This window comes from Vulpes vulpes, chromosome 13 (assembly GCF_048418805.1).
Source record: "Vulpes vulpes isolate BD-2025 chromosome 13, VulVul3, whole genome shotgun sequence".
NCBI classification, from domain to species: domain Eukaryota; kingdom Metazoa; phylum Chordata; class Mammalia; order Carnivora; family Canidae; genus Vulpes; species Vulpes vulpes.
In genome coordinates, this window is record NC_132792.1 from 100,096,453 (window position 1) to 100,119,044 (window position 22,592).

A 22,592-nucleotide genomic window follows, 5' to 3' on the forward strand; every position below is an offset into this window, starting at 1 on the left:
CCAGTTAGAAAATAACATGAAACTTATAAAGATTTGAAAAAAAAATTTAAAGTTTTTATTGTAAGTCCTCAGAAAGTGTGGAGATATTTAACATTTGCAGATATTTTACTACTTTTTATGAAATTCTCATTGCAAATAGAAAATGTATATTCTTTCCCTAATTATTTCTTAATGAAGTCCCAAACATGAAAAAAAGTTGGCAAACTTAAAGATGAGTTACTACCAATATGTAGCTAATTTTACACATAAAAGGGTTCAGAAAGTAAAACACACAAATCGTTGTTCCTCCAGCCATCTAAATCTACAGACTCTCATTTTCACATAGTATCTCAGAATCTGTTTAGAGATATACCAATTGATTCATTCAAAAGATCCAAACACAGATCAAAGTACACATTTAGTTTGAGTATGGCTCAAGTTCAAATTTCTGTGCTATGTTTCCATGCTGGAAATAAATAACAGTCATTAGCCATGAATGTAAAATCCTTTTTAAATAAGAGTATCTATTTTGATTTGAGTGTGCTCTTATACCAGTGGTGTTTGTTCAGATATTCATTTTTCCCATTAATTCTTTAGTTTATGTAAGTCTCTCAAATTTATGAGCTTATCACATATTTCTGAGTGACATTGTTCATGTTCAACATAATGTCATCATTCTTGCTATTTTCTCAATATTGAAATATTGTATGTGTCATCATACTCCACATAGTTCTACATTAACCCACATTTGAACCTTTGGATGTCAGAAGAAAGAGGAAGGGGGAGGGAAGAGTAACTTGGGTAAACTGCATAGTGCAGAGAACCAGATAGCGGTTGTGAGCTTCCATGAGGCAGTGACAGGAGGATGAAAGAATCTCAAGGATCTCCAAGGCAGATATACTGCAAGGCTATAAGATTCTTTGGCAGAACAAGGTTATTGCACAAAAGGGGTCCCCATGTCCCCCTGTAAGATAGTATTTTGTTAAGTTATTTTAGGGATTTAATTTTGATGTCTCACCTTAGAAGCATTCATTTTTATTCTCTAATTTCTGTCACAGTCTTCTGAATATTTGGAAATGCCTAAAGCTCAGCTTAGAGCTTGTCCTAAAGACCGGTCATTCTAAACATTCGAAAGAATCGATATGCTGCCCCAAGTTTCTCCCATTACCAGGTGTGACCTAGCCATTGAAAAGAGGAGGCTATGGTGGGAGGCATGGATGTGAGGATAACTTTCCAAATGGTTTAATGTTTTTCATTGTTTTTTTATCCTTTAAGATTTATTTTTTAATTTATTTTAGATAGAACGAGAACACATGAGCAGGGGGAGAAGCAGTGGGAGAGGGAGAAGGAGAGAAGCATACACCTGAATGGAGACTGTGGTAGGGCTCAATCTCATTATCCTAAGATCATGACCTGAGCCAAAATCAGAGTCAGACGCTCAATGGACTGAGCCACCTTGGTGCCCCAATGCTTTTCAGTGTTGCATTTAATCAGGTGCTCAAAATAAGCTGCAAGTTTCTACAACTTGTAACCAGGGGAGCATTTCCTTAGAATTTTTCTTCATGTTCCTGGCTTTCTTGTGGGTGATGAACCCATGTGCCTGGATCTGGCCAATAAGTCATGCCAAGACCATTTAATCGCTGATGTAAAACCATCCAAATTTATTTTTTCTTTCTTCTAAGGACTTGGAAAATTTCATATAGTGGTTCTTCCATATGCCAGGGTCTTCCTCTAGGGACAAACTGTACAGAGAGATCTCTAGTCAACCCACAATGAACGTGTATCATGAGTGATAAATAATCCCTTGCTGTGTTAAGGCACTGAGAATTGGGTTTGTGGTGGCTGCTGCAGCCTTCATCTATCCTAACTGACACAGCATGTAATTCAAACATTGCAGTATGTTTTAAAAGTTGCAATTTCATCCTTTAAACTGCCTTAATATAGCAACATTGCTCATTTTCTAGTATCTGAATTCTGTACAGATAGTTCCAATGGTTAAATGTTTTCCTAATCGTGAATGAAAGATCATGAGTTTTAATGATCTGCAGGGTTCATACTGATCTCTGACAAGGCACAATGACATTAAACATCAATCACACGGTAATTTGCAGTTATCATTGGGCTGTTATTGTGTCTGTATTAGAGACAAAAACTTCAAATACACACGAGAAATCACTTTTGCATTCTAATACTACTGCGCTTGTATGCTCAGAAATAAACTTGGGAGTGGATAAATTCCACTGGGAAGTAGTCATTAAAATACATGAGTACATGCTGCTGGTTCAGGATTTTGACACAAGTTCATTTGTTTTTCCATGTATCACTATGTTTCAGAGCATGTTGAATATAGTTTAGCGCATGCATGAGATTCTGAGAACAGGGACATTCTGGTCAGGCAACTTCCGATGGCTCAGTAGTTTTACTATTACACTTGATCCCACTGATGACGAAAATCACTTAATGAGGTCACATTTCTTTTCTGTGTGGAGAAGAACGAAGCCTCTGGCAAGCACCTTGCTCTGTTATGTCTGAAAACTTCCCAGGTGGGCCTCTACTTTCAAATTGTATCTACCTCATCTCTAATCTGTTGTGTTTGGGGATGAAGAAATATAGCAAAATAACTTCCATCATACTCTAAATTTAAGAATTTAAAATTCAACCTTGCAACTTATCTTTTGAAAGGTATTGTGCACTGAGAATCATGCTTCCTTCCAAAGCCTCAATAACTGCACTGGCTTCTTAAACTCTGCTTTCTAAAATCAAGTGACATTCCTCCCTTCCCATACTTGATTATTTCTTGTTCAAATCATGGTGGAGGCCAGGAGGTACTAGGAAATATAAGGGCCAAAGATTAAAAGCATCAAATCTTATGACACAGAAAATCAGCTATAATTTGATGGGGGAAAAGTTGAAGTACAAGGTTGAAAAGAGCAAGAGGTAATCATATGCCAAAAAGCAAAGTGTGAGAATCCTATTGGTTAAATTAATATTTAGAGGTCTAACACACAAATGAGTTTGGTATGGTAGCTGTAAATTTGTTTAATTGAATCCTCTAAATATTAACATTACAAGATCTTCTGAAGAGCAAGTGTGATGCCAGGCACAATGAGGCCTCATGAGGTGCTGACTCATGCAAGTTAATCAGTGCATTCATTGTTAATTTTTTTGAGAGAGAAAAGAAGAGAAACAAAATAAATAAATAAGTAAAGTTCTGACATTTCATTTTCCAAGAGAGAGAAATCATTATCCTCATTTTATATAAATTTCCCAAAGTCTGGTTCTAACTTGTGATGTGTGCACTGTGATGGAAAAGGTAGATCAAGGGCATGTCATGTGCTTTATAAAAGGAATTTCAGAAGGAAGAGACACTTATTTGTGGGGGACAGACCAATATAAAGATAATGTTTCAAAATGTCCTTTTATGCAAAGGCAAAATCTTGGTAGGCTTTCTTGCTTCTACGGCTGCAGAACACTGCTTCATGTAACTCACAGGGGTTGTTATCACCATAGGAAAGGCAGGCTCCTTCATGGCAAATCTAATAAAATAGAAGTCATCGTGATAGAAATAGCAGAGCATGATACAGAGAGGAGGGTTGTAACTCACGTGCATCTACTCGGCAATTTTATTATGAGAGCCACTAGGATCCATGGATAACACGTGTGGTTTTTTTTTTTTTTTTTAAGGCTTTTGCTGCAGAAGTGTGCCTGGCATTTCTATTAAAGATATGCCTGATCGTATCCCAGGATATTTCTCACATCTTAAGATATCTTTTTAAGATGTGATCTTTAAGATACAATGATGAATCCTGAGCTACTAAATAGATCTGGTCCTGTTTGATGTGATAGGTGTGGTAAGTTGTTGCACTGTCTACCAAAATTAATGCTTCCCTATCCCTTTGCTTTTCTCTCCAGAAGGTCAGATCTCCCTCCTGTGTTGAACTCAGGCATCGCCATTCTACTTACTTGAGCCAATGGACCATGAGTTAGTGAAATGGATCATTGTCAATGATTGGAGTGAAGAAAACATCAATCAGAGTCTCAGCCAACCCAAGGTACATGAGAAATAAATGTATTTATGTATTTTTTATTGTAAATTGTAACTGTTCGGACTTATAAAAAAGAAGGAAATCTTGCCACTTGTGACACCATGGATAGACCTTAAAGGCATTACACTAAGTGAAATAAGACAGGGGAAGATAGATACTTTGTAATTTCTTTTATATGTAGAATCTAAGAATGAACAAGCAAGCAAACAACATCAATAACAAAAACCTAAACTCATAAATACAGAAAACAGATTGGTGGTTGGCAGGAGGCAGCTGTGATATGTGAAGGTGATCAAAAGGTACAAACTTCCAGTTATAAAATAAATGAATCCTGGAGATGTAATGTACAGCATGGTGAGTATAGTTAATAATATATAGCATACTTGAAAGTTGAGAAGAGAATAGATCCTAAAAGTTCTTTTTTACAAGGAAAACATTTCTAGCTATGTGTGGTAATGGATATTAACTAGACTTATTGTGATAATTTCATAATATCAAATTATTAAGCTGTATATCTAAACTAACACAATCTTATGTGTTTATTTTATCTCAATTTAAAATTTTTTTCCATAAAAAGAAAGAACCTTTTCAAAGGTTCAATTGCGGGGACGCCTAGGTGGCTCAGTGATTGAGCATCTGCCTTTGGTCATGATCTCAGAGTATTGGGATTGAGTCCCACATTGGGCTCCCTACAGGGAGCTGCTTCTCCCTCTGCCTGTGTCTCTGTCTCTGTCTCTGTCTCTGTCTCTGTCTCTCTCATGATAAATAAATAAAATTTTAAGAAATAAATAAATGTGCAATTGGAGCCCACAGGGTAGATTATGTGACTTTGAGTGTGTCAGGGGAGTAAGTGCCCGTCCTGATAAAGGTGCAGGGAGAGAAGAGGACCAGCTGAGATGCTAAGCACCAAAGATGGCCAAGAGAATGGTCCATCAGGACAGAGCTTCTGAAGCTGCAACAACTCCTCCCAGATTCCTAATAAGAAACACCTTCTGCCCCAGGTACTAGAAGCCCCTATTCTCAAATTCCTCCATAAGGAGACACTACCTCAAGCTGGTGGATGACTTGCCCCACCCTCCAGTCAGAGTCACGGTGTGACAGCCCCTCCTCAGAGGCCCTGCCAGGTACAACAGAGAGACTTCCCAAGCCAGAATGAAGGAGAAAACTGTGGCCTCCAGGCCGCAAATCTACAGCCTTATAGGAACCCAAGAGGCTGAAGCAGTCAGACTGGCTTCTGGTGAGGAATTTCGGACCCCCACTCCTATTCCTGCTGAAGTCAAAGATTGTAGAGACCTAAACCTAAACAAGAGGTGCCAAAACACATTCCCAGAGCCTGTTGGCCCTTCAAACAGCTGTGTGCAAGGGGTTTATAACTGCAGCCTAACCTATCTACTCTACTGAGAAACACAGAAATCCGCAGCAGAAGCAGATGGTGCAACAACAAATCTACACCATGTGGCCCTTGCTTTGGAAACAGGGCTTCAGCAGTGAAAAAAAAAATTGTTAATGTGAAGCTATAAAAATGGTTATTAATGTTACACTGTGGGAAATCATTTTCAAAAAACTATTGCCTGAGATAAAGTAAAAGGTAATGTCCCTAATGAGCTTATTACTTGAGATATTAAAAAAAAAATAAAAGAAGAAGAAAAGAGACTGCTTGTAACATGAATTAGTTTCTATGGAATGTTTTGTTTTTTGTTTTTTGTTTTTTTTTAAGATAATACAACAAAGAGGTGATCTCAAAAAAACAAACAAAAAGATTGGCCTGTTTACAAAAAGGAATAAAAGCATTTTGCAGGGTTAAAAGATGCCATTGATTCACATCAAATCAGTACAAGATAAAACTGGGGCCCCTTTGAGTGACAGCCTTGGGCAAAGACAAAATCAAGATTTCTCCCATTTCGTCCTTAGCTAAATTTATAAATGAGTCACATGGAATCCAGGAAAGCTTTTCAGGTTGCTGCAGAAACAATGGCTTAGGAAAAAGAGGTTCTCCCAAGGAAGCCTTTTAGGCTCAAGTTTTCCACAATCTATAGAAAGGGTCATGAGTGCTCACACTTGGAAGGGATGGAAGAAATCAAATATTAAATATCCAATTATACTGGAAATTTTGATTACATTATATATATACACTGAGTATGATGACCTATCTGTTCCACTATTGAATATTCTTTGTGAGCATGTGCACATGTATCCTATAGTAAGTGGTGAGGCAGCTCATATTTTTGGTTCCTAGGTCTCTGAAACAGGAAGAGCCATAGGCAGACCTGATGAGATGTTACTCAGAGACCCTGGTCTTTGAACTCAAAGCAGAGACTGCATGGGGCTATTGCATTGTTTTGCTGAGTCAGAGGAAGGAAAGAGAATATTAGTGGTTGACTCTGGTGCTTATAATTTGCTCATCGTGGTGAAGATATAGAGGTATAGGATATAATCTATTTGAAAATAATCTCTAATTGAGAAGAAAAACTTGATTTTGAAGGTTTCTGTGATAGGGATTTTTAAGCAATCAGTAATTCCAGAAAGACATATTATTTGGGTCAGTGGGTAATTTTCTCATTCATTTTGATGCTAGTTAATATTCAGTTCCACTTTACTTGTTTTTGAATACTCCTGCTTTACTAATTAAAGGTTTCTTAGTTGTATTTCAAGATTTCCACCCTGGATTACCTAGTTATAAGAACTCAGTCATCAAGAACGAGGCTTCTAAGGAGTATTAGCCTTGAGGGATAGAACAGTAGGAATTCCTAGTTTCTATAAAAACTGATGGCATAGTGTTACACAAATGCTGTGAGCTTATTGAGACCATGCTTTGTTCTGACATCAGAATCTTGACACATAAGTGAATTTTAGAATAGCTGTAATTTATTGCAACTGTGCTTGTTTTGGTGTCTTCCTGAAATGTGTTTTGTTTTTGACTCCCCCCCAACAAAACTTGGGAACTGGACAGCTCCACTCACTTTAAAGTATTTGAAAATACCAACAGGATATTTGCTAATAGCAAGTAAATGATTAGAGAAGGAATAAATCAACATATAAAACATATAAAGCATATAAACATGATAAATTTCTGGTTAAGAAGTGACTCATGACTCATGAGAAAGTTAAACTGTAAAGGATGAATAAGATCCAAATGGGAATGGAAGAGTCTCTTCAATTAACAATACCATGTGTCAAAACATGTGACGGGCATGAGAATAGAAGGAGAAAAATTCTGCGGACACCAATTATCTGGGGTTAAAGAGTCTAAAGTATGCTGAGCACCAGATAAAAATTAAAAACACTTACCATTATAAGATAACATTACTTTTACAAATTTTAAGACTTTAATGGGGCAACAAAGAGTCTCAACTGTATCTATCAGGTCAATCATAGTAAAGCCATGTATAGAGAAAATAAGCTCAAGTTCCTTTCAATCTCATTAGTATGAAAATTATTTAATTAGGTAGCTACTTTTCTGAATTCCCCAAGCAAATATTTACATACTAATTTATAGAGCCATGGGATCACATGGGAGACAATGTGACTGGATCTCCTAAAGTGGTCCAGTGTGGAAACTCTAAGTCTAAACAAGAAATGAAGATTATTGATGTATGAAGCGGGGGAGGGAGATGAGACAAAAATGGCAGATGTCTGAGAATATTAAATACAAGTAATACAAATAATGACTGATGCTTATGATGTACTAGAGACTTTTTTTAATTGTTTCCACCTGGCAGGGGATGCTATGTTTTATTCACATTGTACGGATGAGAAAACTAGAGCACAGAGAGATTAATTAATTTGCTCACAATCTCAAGTTAGGGACTATGAAGCCAGGACCTGAATCCATGTCTGTCAGATCATAATATCCTTGCTTTTAACCCCTATGAAACACTGTTTTCCTATAGTCTTAATCCTTCCTCACCTGACTTCAAGAAGCAAGGCCAATATATTTCTGAATTACTATCATGCACCACTGATAGCTTTAATTTTGAAAAGGAAACTAGGTAATCTTAATTATAATTTTAGTTGTCTGGGCTTCTAGAACTTTGTTAAGGAATAATATATAACCAATTAATGATTATCCTATACTGGTAGCTTCATACACCTATATGGACAGAATGCTATATAGCTTTACTTAATCTCAATAAATATTAAAATTATGTTTGATTTGCCATTTGTATATATGATGATAGCTTTTTAAAAAGTTTTTTTTAAAGTAAGTTTTCAAGTGGTCACATGAAAGAATTGAACTGGAACTAGAAACCAGAACTTCTATAACTTCTATATTATGGACTATTGTTTTTTGTCCTATACAGTATGTTTCCACCATACCATATCCATCTAATACTTCTTACCCCTCATCCACCAAGTTTCTAAGGTGAGTGCTTTGAGGTATAACCAATGCTAGTGACCTCTTACAGCTATCCTAGAATAAAATTTAGAGAACCTGTTCCTTATCTATTTTTAGAAGATTTATGACCATTCCTTGAGATGATTGTTGGGTGGGAATTGATGTATGAAAGCCAAAATATGTATATTGTAGTGTATACCTTATAATATGTATATTACAAGGCACTGATGTAGAGGTTAGCAAGTTATTTCCTTTTCCCCACTCCTTTAACACTGTTAAGCAATATGCAATTAGTAATATAAAATGTGAGAAAGATGGTATAATTTCTAAGTGATGTTTTGTTGTGGTTTTGCTTTCAATTTCCTGAATTCTTATATATTCAAACTTTCAGGTATGTCATTTTCAAGCTCCAGAAAACTTGTTTGGTTTTTTACCACATTTCATATTATCTTCAAGTTACCAAGTCTTTTTTAAATGTGGTAAATTAAATAGTCACTTACATGGAGATCACAGGTTTTTCTCATACATACTGCAGTCAGGGCCTGGAAATCATTTCACACCGATCAGTTCTGCTAAGGTAATATGTTAATCTTTGTAGAATGATTTCAAATACATTTGCTTTGTTATAGCTTTTTAAAACATTATTTAGCTTCACGTAACCATTGCATTAAGACATTTAAAAGAACGGAACGGAAACTTTCTTTTACTATTTACTCTATTTTTTCATTTCCTTTGTTATTAATCATCTGATCCCCTAGAGTTCCTATAATAGTATGTGAATTACATGGCTACTGTTTGTCTTGCTGCATGTCAAGCCTTACATGAAGACCATCTTTGGATCTCGGCAAATAAATGGATTTGTTGCTTTCTCACTCCCAGTCTTATAGGCAAGTCACCGGAATATCACTTTTTATATTTTAGTAAACTAGTCTCTGCATTTATTGCAGTAGAAAGAGACTAGCCACACTGAATATCTATTCTTTTCTCTTCAGACTGACAGGGAGTATTCACATAACTGTGCTCACAAATGAGTAACCTATGGCTATATTACTTACTTAATCATCAGTTCAAGCCAGTGAGCAGATGACAAATCTATCATATTACCAATTTTCATTCCCCATATAAACAATGATGGTTAGTCTAGATATTCACAATTATTCAACTTCACAGATAACATTGGAAAAAGTTACAGAACTGATCAGTATGAAATCATTTCAAGGCCCTGACCTCAATAGGCATGAGAAAAACCTGTGATCTTCATTTAATTTACTTATTCAATTTGCTGCACTCATAAAAGGTTTGGGGACTTGGGGATAATGTGAAATGTGATTTAAAAACAAAACAAAACAGAACAAAACAAAAAACAAGCTTCTGGAGCTTGAGAATGAGGTAGCCAGAATTTTGAGTATGTAAGAATTCAGAAAACCAAAAAACAAAAGAATTGTTCTTGTTTATTTTAATCTATTTTTCATTTGAGTTTTTAAAAACTATCAGCCCTGAGATCACTGGAGATGCCTGTGAGTGATTTAGTTGTATTTTGAATAGGACACAAAGCCTTTCTAACATTTCTGACTCAATTATCAGCCCACAGCTTGACCAAAAGTTACCTCTTCTATTCACCAGCTTGTGTCATTGATTCAATAATGCCTCCTTTATAAAGCTAGAATTTTAAAGACCAGGAAATATGACAATTCTTTAAATACAATGATTTTTTCTAAATTCTAAGATTCAATATTTACATGACTTAAAGTAAAAAAAAAATATCTATCTCTATATAGAAATATAGATATAGATACAGGTAATACTGAGTAACTCTGATAGCTCTGCATTGCAGAGCCTATGCGAAGATAGCACACATTCTGTATAATAGTTACACATCGTCTATTTTTTACTAGAAACAGTCATGTTTTAGGAATATGTACTTAAGCCAAAATGTTAGCAAGAGTGGTATCAAAATGCCTGTGAAAGATATATAAAATGGACTAGTATTAACAGTACAGCTTTATGTGTTAGAACTTGGGCTCGAGGGCAGCCCGGGTGGCTCAGTGGTTTAGCGCTGCCTTTGGCCCAGGGTGTGATTCTGGAGACCCGGGATCGAGTCTCATGTCGGGCTCCCTGCATGGAGCCTGCTTTTCTCTCTGCCTATGTCTCTACCTCTCTCTCTCTCTCTCAATCTCTGTGTGTGTGTGTGTGTGTGTGTGTGTGTCTCATGAATAAATAAATAAAATCTTAAAAAAAAAAAAAAAAAAAGAACTTGGGCTCTAAGACCAGATAGCCCCAGTCTGAATTCTAGGTCTGCCACATACTAATTGTTTGCCCTTGGTTACAGGCACAAAACCATTTGGTGCCTCAGTTTTTCATCTGTAAAATGAGGATAATACTACTACTTACTTCATAGGGTCTGTGTCAGGATTAATTGAATTAGTGTTGAATGAGCTAGTATGTGAAAGTGTTCAGAAGAATGCCTGGAGTGTAGGACATGCTACCTAGACATTAGATATTATCATTAAGTAAACAGACTTAAAACCTCAAATTAGTCAATTCAATATATAAGAGCCAGTCTATATGAAGAACAATTTAGTCAGCCAATCATCTGCTGTTATAGAGTGATTTTGCTTTTTCTTTTCTTACAAATTTGATAAGAACTGTGAAAATAGGGATCCCTGGGTGGCGCAGCAGTTTGGCGCTTGCCTTTGGCCCAGGGCGCGATCCTGGAGACCCGGGATCGATTCCCACATCGGGCTCCTGGTGCTTGGAGCCTGCTTCTCCCTCTGCCTGTGTCTCTGCCTCTCTCTCTCTCTCTCTCTGTGACTATCATAAATAAATTTAAAAAAAATTAAAAAAAAAAAGAACTATGAAAATAATTTGTCGGTAAAACTAGAAATGTAAATTTTTGGGTGAGGATGGCATCTGGCCAGTGGTATTATTTAGCTTTTCCCAATTCCCTTCTGAGATGGATAACAAATGAAGAACCCTAATGCCATGAAAATTAACTTTGATAGACACCCTATTGCCAAAACCTGCCAAAAATTTCCCACATTCTAAAACCAATGGAGCTGAAAGACAAATTGCAGTCATGATTTATAATGACACACACTTTGCTACTTTAGAGAGAACCAGCTCGCTGGCCAGAAGGATGATAAAAGAAGCCTCATTCTTTTCCCCAGGCTACAATCTGATGCAGAAGCCTTGGCTGTACATGTGACAGAGAATCCAGGAACCATGTCTCTATTGTACCCATGTTTATTTTGAAAATCCAAACAAAGCAAAATAGTTATTTGTTTTTATTGCTTTCTACTCCCTACACGAACACACACATCTTTCCTTTTCCAAAACTTAGCAACAAAAATTCCTTTAAAATAACAAAGGAGAATGGTAAACCTTTATAATAATTGAGGAATATGATAGATTTGACTATGAGAACAGCAGCAGAATCAGAGGGAAGTTACCTCGGCACTTGATTGGATATAGATCTTGAGGGAAAGGGACAGGTCAAAAAGGATTCCTGGTTTTCTGACAAGAGTTATTGATTACATAGTGTATCAATTTACTGAATTGAGAAAGCTGGAGGAGGGGAGAAGTTTTGGGGAAAAGATCATGTGTTATATTATTGGGCATACTGTATTTGTGGTGTCTAGGAAATAATGTGGTTAACTTTAGAATAGAGATATAAAGGTCTGGGGTCAAGACAAGAACAAGAGGCTGGAGGATATGAATTAGGGATAGTTAGCAAATGAATGATAATCAATGCTAAATGAATTTATGAAGTTGGAAGAAAGTGTACTGTGAGAAGAAAAAAGGCTGAGAACCAAGTCTTGATGAAACAGCAGTTAATGGTGATTGGACAAGGGAGAATCAGCAAACGGGACTGAGAAAGATAAAGCACATAGGAGAAAAAAATTTCAGAAGGATTGTGAACTACAGAAGAAACGATATGAGTTTCATAAAAGAGCAAATGTTTAAGAGTAAAGCCCACCCAAGAATATTTTGCCTAGTGTCTTGATGAATTCAGACATGTGGTAAAATAGCTTAGCAGGATCACATTCGTTAAAATCAAAATAAAGTAGTTTCATGTTCTCTGCCTATCAGATCAGTAGTATGAATTTTGAAAACCTGTTATATACATTTGATTTTTAAATTATGGAAAAATTAAAAAATAAATTATGGAAAAATTACTTAAATAGGAGATACTTTTATTTGATAACCAAATTGATCAAATCATTTTAAAAGATCAGGAACATAATAGCTAGCACTTCCTGGGCACCTGCTATGTGCTGTATTTATTTATCATGTTTAAAGAGCTATAAATTTTATAATAATTTATAATTGAGTGAACTGAAGCTCAGATAGTTTTGAGAAACTTGATACAAGGTCATGCAGCTAGTTCATGGTAGTTGAGGGTCAAATCTAGATCTGGGATTCTTTGTCCAAGAATTCAAACTATTTCTATTATCCTGATGTTTCAGTAAGTTTTAATAAGGACAAAAACAGAAAAAAAAACTCTCATAAAAGCAGAAGGAAAAGAATATCTTTCATCATTAAATGTAATTTGAGAAATATGAGATACTTCTTTCAATCCCAAGCAGTCTAATTTTTTAATTCCCTAAGAATATTTTCCAATATTCAGCAGCTACATTCTATCCTTTTAAGCAGTGGTCTGTGGATTTGTAGCTTATCTTTATTAAAGAAGGATGCCATGGAAGGCATTACACAAATGTTAGAGTGTGAGTTCATGAGCGCTAACTCACATGCTGGCCAGTGATAGCAAGACATGAGTGCGCATGCTCAGCTCCCTTCCTGCACAGTGTATCTCAGTATATTTAATGTGAGAGTTGAGTGTATAAACTCTATTTTCTTATGAGCTTATCTGATATAAGGACCAATGCTACATGTATAGAGAGGGAAAACATGTTTTCTGCCATGTTAATTCAGGCAGTAGAATTCTAATGGTTTATTGGGACTTAAAAAAGATCAACTGAACATAAAGTGAGCCAGAAATATTTACTTAATTAAAGACAAATGAAAACAAATTACCTTCTATTCTAAAATGCAGTTCAGAGATAGATGGAAACAACTGCAAGAAAATGTTTTAGATCATAAAATATGAATACACAAAACACTGAAAACGAAATTTCAAAGGGAAATATTCAGTTGCTGTGAGCATGTAGCTGGGATTAGAGCTGTGGTAATACACGAGGAAGACAGGATCCGTGGCAGCCATAAAGAGTGAAACAGAATAATGAATTCTGGACATCAGTTCGCCGTTTCTCTCCTGTGCTCAGCTTAAAACCCCATGACTGCCACATGGCTCACTTGACACCCAGAAACATGATTCTCCTGGAAGTTAATTCTTGCCTGCAGGCAAGAACTTTGCTGGTTGAAACTGGAACATAACAGGCACAGAGGGACTTTCATCATCAGGCGTGGCAACTTGAGCGATTGGATCAAGATCTCAGAGCACTCATTCACTGAGTGTTAATTTTAAGCTTGGGAATGTCCTCAGTGTGAGAATATTTTCTCCAATTGCTTCCATACTATCTCAGATGTAGAGGTAATCAGTTCCAGTAAGTGGAGTTAATATATTTCTTCAAAAACTTACTTGGAGTTACTGTCACTCTACATGGAGCTCATGCTTTGGGATGAGAACAAAGATACCAGCCTGGATTGATTTTGTTACTTTATTCATTTCTTTGCTTTGCCCAGGTAGTGATCAAGAGAGAAGATTTGAGAAATACGGAGATGGATTTTTTAAAGTAATAGAAAGCATTTAGAAAAGCACACTAACAGATGGGAGACCAGTGGGAGGACTGGAAGAAAAAAGGTGGCTTGGAGGAAGAATGCTGGTCATGTTAAATAATTAGTACATATTTAATTAGACAGGCCATAGGTTCTAATTATGTGATTATAAATGCTTGGAAATATTCTTTATATGATGTTATTAGAAATGGAATCTAATCAATTATTGGATTTAGGAAGACATCTCTAGTAAATTTATTAGCTAGGGCTTTATGATTGTTGGGTATAGAAATTACTCCAAAAAGCTTAAGAATAATGGAAATGTAATGACTTTAGGGGTAAGCTTTCCCATTGAGCCCTGTATCTGATGCTAAAATACTACAGGACATTGAGTTTCACTCTGTTGAAAAGGAGGCTGGTTCTCCTGGATAAAGTAAACATCCTTATTATTTTTTAATTAAAGATTTTACTTATTTATTCATGAGAGACACACAGAGAGAGAGAGGCAAAGACAGAGGCAGAGAGAGAAGCAGCCTTCATGCAGGGAGCCCGATGTGGGACTCGATCCTGGGTCTCCAGGATCACACTCTGGGCTGAAGGCAGAGCTAAACTGCTGAGCCACCCGGGCTGCCCAACACCCTTATTCTTGAAGGTGAAAAGCAACCAATCCCACTGAACCACGTGGCCTGAAGGTAGGGAAATTGGAAGTGATAATGAACCATAAGGAAGTAGATGCTAGACACACAGATGACCAACCTAGGAAGAAGTGTTACGATACAGGAGAAATGATGGGAAGGTTGTTGAATGATTTCATCCTTGTGGCCAAAGAATCAAGGTGATTCACAAACACTCTTTGAATTGAACCAACCAGAACAGAGAGCCTGGCTGACATCAAACTGCATAGTTTCCTCAGATACAGAGTGCCCCTCCAATATGAGAAAAGTGCAGTGGTTTAGAAGAGTCTTCCTAGGTCCTAAAACAAGCTCCCAAACTTAACTAATTCTAGGATTTTGAGCACGAGCCTTACCATCACCGTCCTCACTTTTTCACTTTGTAAAATGTGTATAACAATTCATTACCTCTCTCATAGTGCTGTGGTGAGCAGTAGCTGATATTCTGAAGCCCTTAGGATGGCACACAGAATTATGTACGAGTTTGCCATTCTTGTTTATATTGATGCAATTATAATGAGGAAAACCACAGGCTAATATGCACACGTGTAGGAGGGACACAACAAATGAAGTTTAGAAGTTCATACTTAGATGGGAAGACAGAAGGGATTTGAGTTGAATACAAAGTGTGGGACCACAGAGGAAATCACTAATAGCTATTTGGTTGTAGTATTAGCTGGTTCTTTCTCCCTGTTATGTGTTTGCAACCAAAGTAAAACCAAGCATTTATCAGTTAAATTTTTCTAACTTTTTGTGCTGTGGGCATCACTGCCGAGAAGAAATTGTGGTAAGCAACCTCTAAGGTGGCTCCCAATCATCCCTGCTTTGTGTAATTTCTTCCCCTTGGATGTGGGATGAACTTATAAATTTCTAATGAATAGAATATGGCAGGATTTGTGTAACAGATATCACTTCTATGGCTCCTGTCTCAGGAATGCTTTCTAGATCTCTGTTTTTCTCTGTCTCTGCCTCTGTCTCTCTGCCTCTGTCTCTCTGTCTCTCTCTCTCTCACTCTCTCTGTCTCTCTCTCTCTCTCTCTCTCTCGGGTCACTTAACCTGGGGATATCTAGCTGCCATGTTGTGGTGTAGCCCTGTGGTGAGGGGTGGAGACCTCTCAATAACCACATCAGCAAAACTGGAAGCAAATTCCTCCACCTCCGAATGAGCCTTCACATGAGCCCATTGCTCTGGCTGACAGCTTAACTGTCACTTCATGAGAAATCTTGAGCCAGAGGTCGTCAGCTAAGCTACATCCTGATTGCTGACCCACAGACACTGTGCAGTAATAAATATTTATTTACTTAAAACAATAAATAATGTATTAAGCTTCTAAATTTGGGAGTAATTTGTTATACAGCAGTGGATAACTAATTAATTGTTTCTAGACTAAAAATAATACAACATAATTATCTAGTAGCTTTTGTGACTCTGCATAAGCTACCAGTAAGTGTGACAACTTTTTGCCTGAACGGATCCCTGTGGTCCTTACTACTATCAAGGAGAGATGAGGGATCCCTGGGTGGCGCAGCGGTTTGGCGCCTGCCTTTAGCCCAGGGCGCGATCCTGGAGACCCGGGATCGAATCCCACGTCAGGCTCCCGGTGCATGGAGCCTGCTTCTCCCTCTGCCTGTATCTCTGCCTCTCTCTCTCTCTGTGACTATCATAAATAAATAAAAATTAAAAAAAAAAATTTAAAAAAAAAATAAAAAAATAAAAAAAAAAGGAGAGATGAATCTACCCCAAGTAAAGAGAATGAAGGAAGATGTCAATTAGTTTACATAATTTTCAAAATAAATATACTCTGACTCTATGACATAACCTTTCTTAGACCATAATATATATGTATATATCATGCCATAGAGAGGACAGAGAATGCATGAAAATTATTTTGTATACTTGATTTCCATAAATTTAACTTGGGGATTAAAACATATAAGTTAAGTCATGAAGTTAAGCCACAGTGCAGTGAATTAAGTGCCCAAATGACATACTTTGACTGGTCACACCAGCTATTTTGAAAGACCAAAAACTTAATTTTTCTTTCTTTTTTTTTTTTATAACTGAAAAAATATTTTCATGCCCCCTTTCTTGCTCAGCTAATGGAAAATTATTTTTAGACCAACCTGGCAAATTCAGTCAAAACCAGTAGCTTTTATTCTACCCTGGGCAATAAGATATCAGATTCTCTTAGAAAATATGCAATCAAATTCAAGTATCATTCTCTCGTCATTGCTCACAATTCAAAGTTTTCTTTCAGAGCTTCCTCCCCAATTCTCCATGCTTGCTTTTTGTCTGAAAACAAGGAAAACTGGGAGGAAGAGGCATCTGCTTCTGAGGTTGAGGGAATATGAAGTTGTATGATATATTCATTGTCATTTTCTGCGACTTCTGGCATGTGGTGTCTTCGTATCACTCTGTATTATCTCTGTTGCTGAAAGCAAGTACTGCAGGCTATCTTGTAGAACATTTGATAGTTCTCAAGCTGCACAGCCTCAGTAGCCCTCCTCCAGCACAGGGAATTCTCTATGAAAGCACCATATTCTTTCTGGCTCCTGGAAGTATCTTTTGGGTGAACAGGAAGCTGGTTCAACTGTCAGCTGCTGCCCACTGTCTTCTCTGAGCTTATTAGAAATCTTCGAGTCAGAGCCACCTCACCTAGGACTCCCATACATGAGTGGGAGTTTGACAGTTTCTACGGGAAGGTATTCTCTCTCTCTCTCTCTCTCTCTCTCTCTGTCTGTCTGTCTGTCTCTCCCTTTTTCTTGGACTGCTTACTATAGGGGAAGTTGAACAGTATGTTGGTTGGCAGTCCAGTGGAAATGCACATATAAAAGGATTAAAGTCAATAGGTAGTGAAGAGTGCAGAACCTTCAGGGATTTCCCTCGGTCCCTCCCTGCAGGGATTTCAGGATGAACAGAACCCACATGAATTAGTTTGGAAATGGACCAAAGCCCCATAAAGGCAGCAAATCTTCAGTAGAGCCAAGGTGACAGCTTCTGTTAGAGTTATCTATTTGAAATAATGTCATTACCCTTAGATGTAAGCTGTATGCACAGTTGTCCATACAGTCCACTTAGTCATCATGAAGAGACAGACAACTGGTAAGCCAGGAGAGCAGAGATAACAACCACCTAATGACAACTTACATTATGATGGAACAGAATTCTCTGAGGAAGAGGTCAGTGCTGGTCTTGTGGATGAGGTGGGATTTGTTCTGCCTTAAAGGATTGTAGGATTTGCATAAATAGACTGAAGTCTTGTGATCATTTCAGAAAGGAAAAAAAAAAAAAAAAACCTTGTGCAAAGGACATTTAGATTAAAACTACTTTGGGGAACATAATAGAAAGAACACACTAGGTAGGAACCATAATAGAAACATGGTTGCCTCTTGGGCAACTGAAAGAGATGTCTGGTGCTGGATTGCTCAGAGTCTGATCATTATCTGTAGACAAAGGGGAATTTTTAAGTAGAAGAATAAGACAATGAAATTAATGACTTTACAAATTGATTCAAAGGCTATGGATAACCAAAGAATAAATATTATTGAGGGTCTACTATTTATCAGTCATAAAACTGAAAGTTCAATGGTATGCAGAGTAGATATTGCTGCTACCCTCTTAGAGCTTACTATCCATTATGGAAGATTGTAAGTATACAAATAAATTACACGATTTTAATGTGGAAAATGCCAAGAAGTTGCAATTCCACATGATACATAAGGCTATAATGGGAGAACTCTATGGAGTTAGGCTTTCCTAAATTTTTTTTAATTAACCTTTTTGCTTTGAGATATATATTCACAGGCAGTTATAAGAAATAATACAGAAAGATCCATGTATCCTGTTCCCAGTTTTCTCTAATAGTAACATGTTGAGTAACTATAGTACAGTATCACAACCAGGATATGGACCTTGATACAGTGAAGATACAGAGCATTTCCATCACAAGGATTCCTCAAGTTGCCATCTTTAGCCGCATCTACTTCCTTCTTGCTCCACCACTTCATTAATCTCTGGCAACCACTACTCTGGTCTCCATTTCTAAAATGTTGACATCACAAGAATGCTATATAAATGGAATCAAACTGTATAATTTTGGAGATTGGCTTTTCATATCCTGCATAGTTTTCTGGAGATTCATGTAGGGTTTTGCTTGAATCATAGTTGATCCCCCCCCCTTTTATAGCCAAATACTGTTCATTTGAATATTTATTGTTTTGAAACTGGCAAATCACTTTCCAGAGTGGTTGTACCATTTACATTCCCTTCAATAATGTATGAGTGATCCGGTTTGTCCACATGTGCCATTGTCCCTTTTAAAATTTTAGCCATTCTAATAGGACATAGAGATTGCTCATTGTGGTTGTAATTTTCACCTTCCAAATGCAAAAGATGTTGAACATCTTTTCATATGTTTATTTGCTGTCTGTATGTTCTCTATGAAATATCCTTTCATGTATTTTGTCTGTTTTCTTATTAGGTTGTTTATTCTAATATGTGTCTTGAGAGGTTTTTGTATATTCTAGATACGCGAGGTTTGCAACTTCTTTCTCCTAGTCTGTATCTTGGCTTTTTATTCTCTTAAAATTTCTCTGTCTTCGACAGAGCAAAACAAAATAAGTTTTGACTTAGGTCTAACATTAACTTTTACTTTTATGGATCATGTGTTTTGTGACAAGTCTAGGAACACTTTGTCTAGCTCTACATGCTGAAGATATTTTTCAGTGAGGATTTCTGAAAGTTCTATAGTTTTATATTTTCCATTCGAACTTATGACCAACTGAATATATTTTTGTATGACATAAGAGACTTAAGCCAAGGTTTGTATTTTCTGCTGTAAGGTCCAATTACTCCAGTACCATTTGTTGAAAAGACCCTCCTCCATTGAATTAATTTTATGTCTTTGCAAAAATCAGTTAGCAATACTTACATGAGTTGCTTTCTGTGTTTTAAATTTTGCTCCATTGACTGCGTGTTTTCCCTCTACTAATAACCCACTATCTTGATTACTATAGCTATATAGTAAGTCTTGAAATGAAATAGATTCCATCACTCTTCCCTTTCAAAAAATGTTTACTTTGCCTTTTCATATCAATTTTAAAATAATCTGTTTACATCTAAAACACATTTTGCTAGGATTTTGATCAAATTGCATTAAACCTGTGTACAAATTTAGGGACAATTGGCATCTTTACTGTGTTATATCTTCCAAACAATGAACGTGTTGAGCCTCTCCATGTATATGGATTATGTTTGGCCTCATTCATTAGCATTTTTTAGTTTTCAAATTCCATACATGCTTATTAGATTTACATCTAAGAATTTCTTTCTTTCCTTTTGTTCCCCAGTGACTTTAAATGGCACAATAGCCTTTTCATTTTGTGTTTATATTCGTTATTGATAGATATACCTTTCTCACCTTCTTGCACTTGCTAAAACTTCCAGTTCTATGTTGAATTAGAGTGGTGAATGCAGACACTCTCACAACGTCCCTGATTTTAAAGGTAAAGAATTAGTCTTTTAGATCTGATCCATAGATATTCGGTAGATGCCCTTTATCAAATTAAGGATGTTACCTTTTATTCTTATTTTTCTGAAAGATTTTTTCTTAAATGGGCATTGGATTTTGTCAAATGCTTTTTTTGCATTGACTAATATGATGTGATATTCCTTCTTTAGCCTTTTAATATGGAGGATTACACTAACTAACTTTTGAATATTGAAAAAAGGCTTGCATTCCAGTCACAAACTCCACTTGGTGATGGAGTATAAACTTTTTCCTGTATCACTGAATCATGTATGCTAATATTTTAGTAAGGCTAGTCTTTGCATCTATATTCATGAGTACTATTGGTCTGTAGCCTTCTTCGAATTCTTTTCGTACTAATTATGGTATTAGGGTAATAATAGCTTCATATAATGAATTGAAAAGTGTTCTTTCCTGTTCCATTTTCTGAAAGAGATTGTGTAAAATTAATCTTAATTTTCTCAATATTTTGTAGAATTTTCAAGTGAAACCACACTGAGTAGAGATTTTTAAAATATGAATTCAATTTCCTTTATAGTTACAGGCCAATCAGATAAAATAGTCAACATTTAGTGAGTTATCGTTGTTTTGTATTTTGCAAAGAATTTCATCTAAGTTTTCTAATTTATGTGTGCTGAGTTTTTTACAGTATTACTTTATTATCTTTTTGATATCTACAGGGCATATACTTATATCTCTCCTGTATCATTTCTAATGTTGGCAGTTCGTGTCTTCATTATTTTATTCCTTGTCAATCCTCCTAGAAGTTTGTCAATTTTAATAATCTTTCCAAGGAAACAGTTTTATCTCATTGATTTTCACAATTGTCCTTCAATTTTCAATTTCATGTGTATCTGCTGTTACACAGTATTATTTCCTCATTCTGCATGCTTTGAATTTATTTTGCTTTTTTCTTTTTCAGGTTTTTGAAGTGGGAACGTGGATTATTGATTTGAGGCTTCCCCTCTTTTCTAAATATGCAGTTTAGTACTATTGGTTTCCCTCTCAACACTGCTTTAGCTACATCAATAGATTTTGACATGTTGCATTTTTATTTTCAATCAGTTAAATGCATTTTTATGTCTCTTGATATCTTCTCTTTGATCCATGGATTACTTAGGAGTTTTCTTTAGTCTCCAAATGTTTGTAGATTGTTATCTTTTTGTTATTGATTTCTAGTTTGATTATACTTTGGTCAAAGAACACACCGTATGATTTCAAATCTTTTAAATTTGATGAGGTTTGTTTTATCATAAAATATATAGTCTATTTTGATATGTTTCCTGAGCTCTTGAAAAGAATATGTATTCGATTGTTGACAGGAAGGGTCTATAAACATCAACTAGATCCTGTTGGTTGCCAGTGTTATTGAGTTTCTTCTATATCCTTGTTAATTTTCTAATTGTCCTGTCATTTGTTAGAAAGGTGTGTTGAAACCTCCAACTATACTTGTGGATTTGCTTATTTCTTCTTTAGTTGTCATATTTTGCTGCTTTGTTTTTTTGTTTTGTTTTGTTTTGTTTTGTTTGTTTTTTGTTTTTTGTTTTGGTGCATACACATATAGGATTGCTGTCTTGGTGAGTCACTTCTTTCACTATTCTACAATGTCCCTTTCTGTCTCAGGTAATTTTCTTTGCTCTGAAATCTAACTTAATCTGAACATCATATAGCTCCTCTTGTTTTCTTTTCATTAACATTTGAATAATATGTCTTTTTTCACCTTTTATTTTCACCTTGCCTCTGTCCTTATATTTGAAGTGAGTTTCTGTGAGACAGTATATAGCTGGGTCATGATTTTTAATCTACACTGTCAATCTTTGTCTTTACTTCGTGAAATTAGACATTTACATTTCATAGAGTGTTGTCTTAAGGCTGAAATCTGCAATTTAATTTTGTTGCTTTTCCCTCTGCTTTTTGTTTCTGTGTTTTAACTTTTCTGCTTTCTGTGGTTTGTATGAACGTACTTTAGAATACCACTTCAATTTATCTAAAGTGCTTTTGAAGGTATCTCTTTGTATTGCTTTTTTTGGTGGTTGCTCTACCTATTAAATTATATATACACAAGTTATCATAGTCCAAGGATGTCGTGATTCTGCCTGTTAGATAAAGTATAGAAACCTCATCTTCCTCTGTCTCCTTACTCACCTAAATTTGTAATTGTATTAAATATTTCCTCTCTATAGTTTAGAACCATAGCAACAAACATTATGTTTTTGTATCACTCTTCAAATATAGTTTAGAAAATTCAAGAGAAGAATCTTTTGTATTCACCCATATTTTGCTTACCAAGTTGCTTT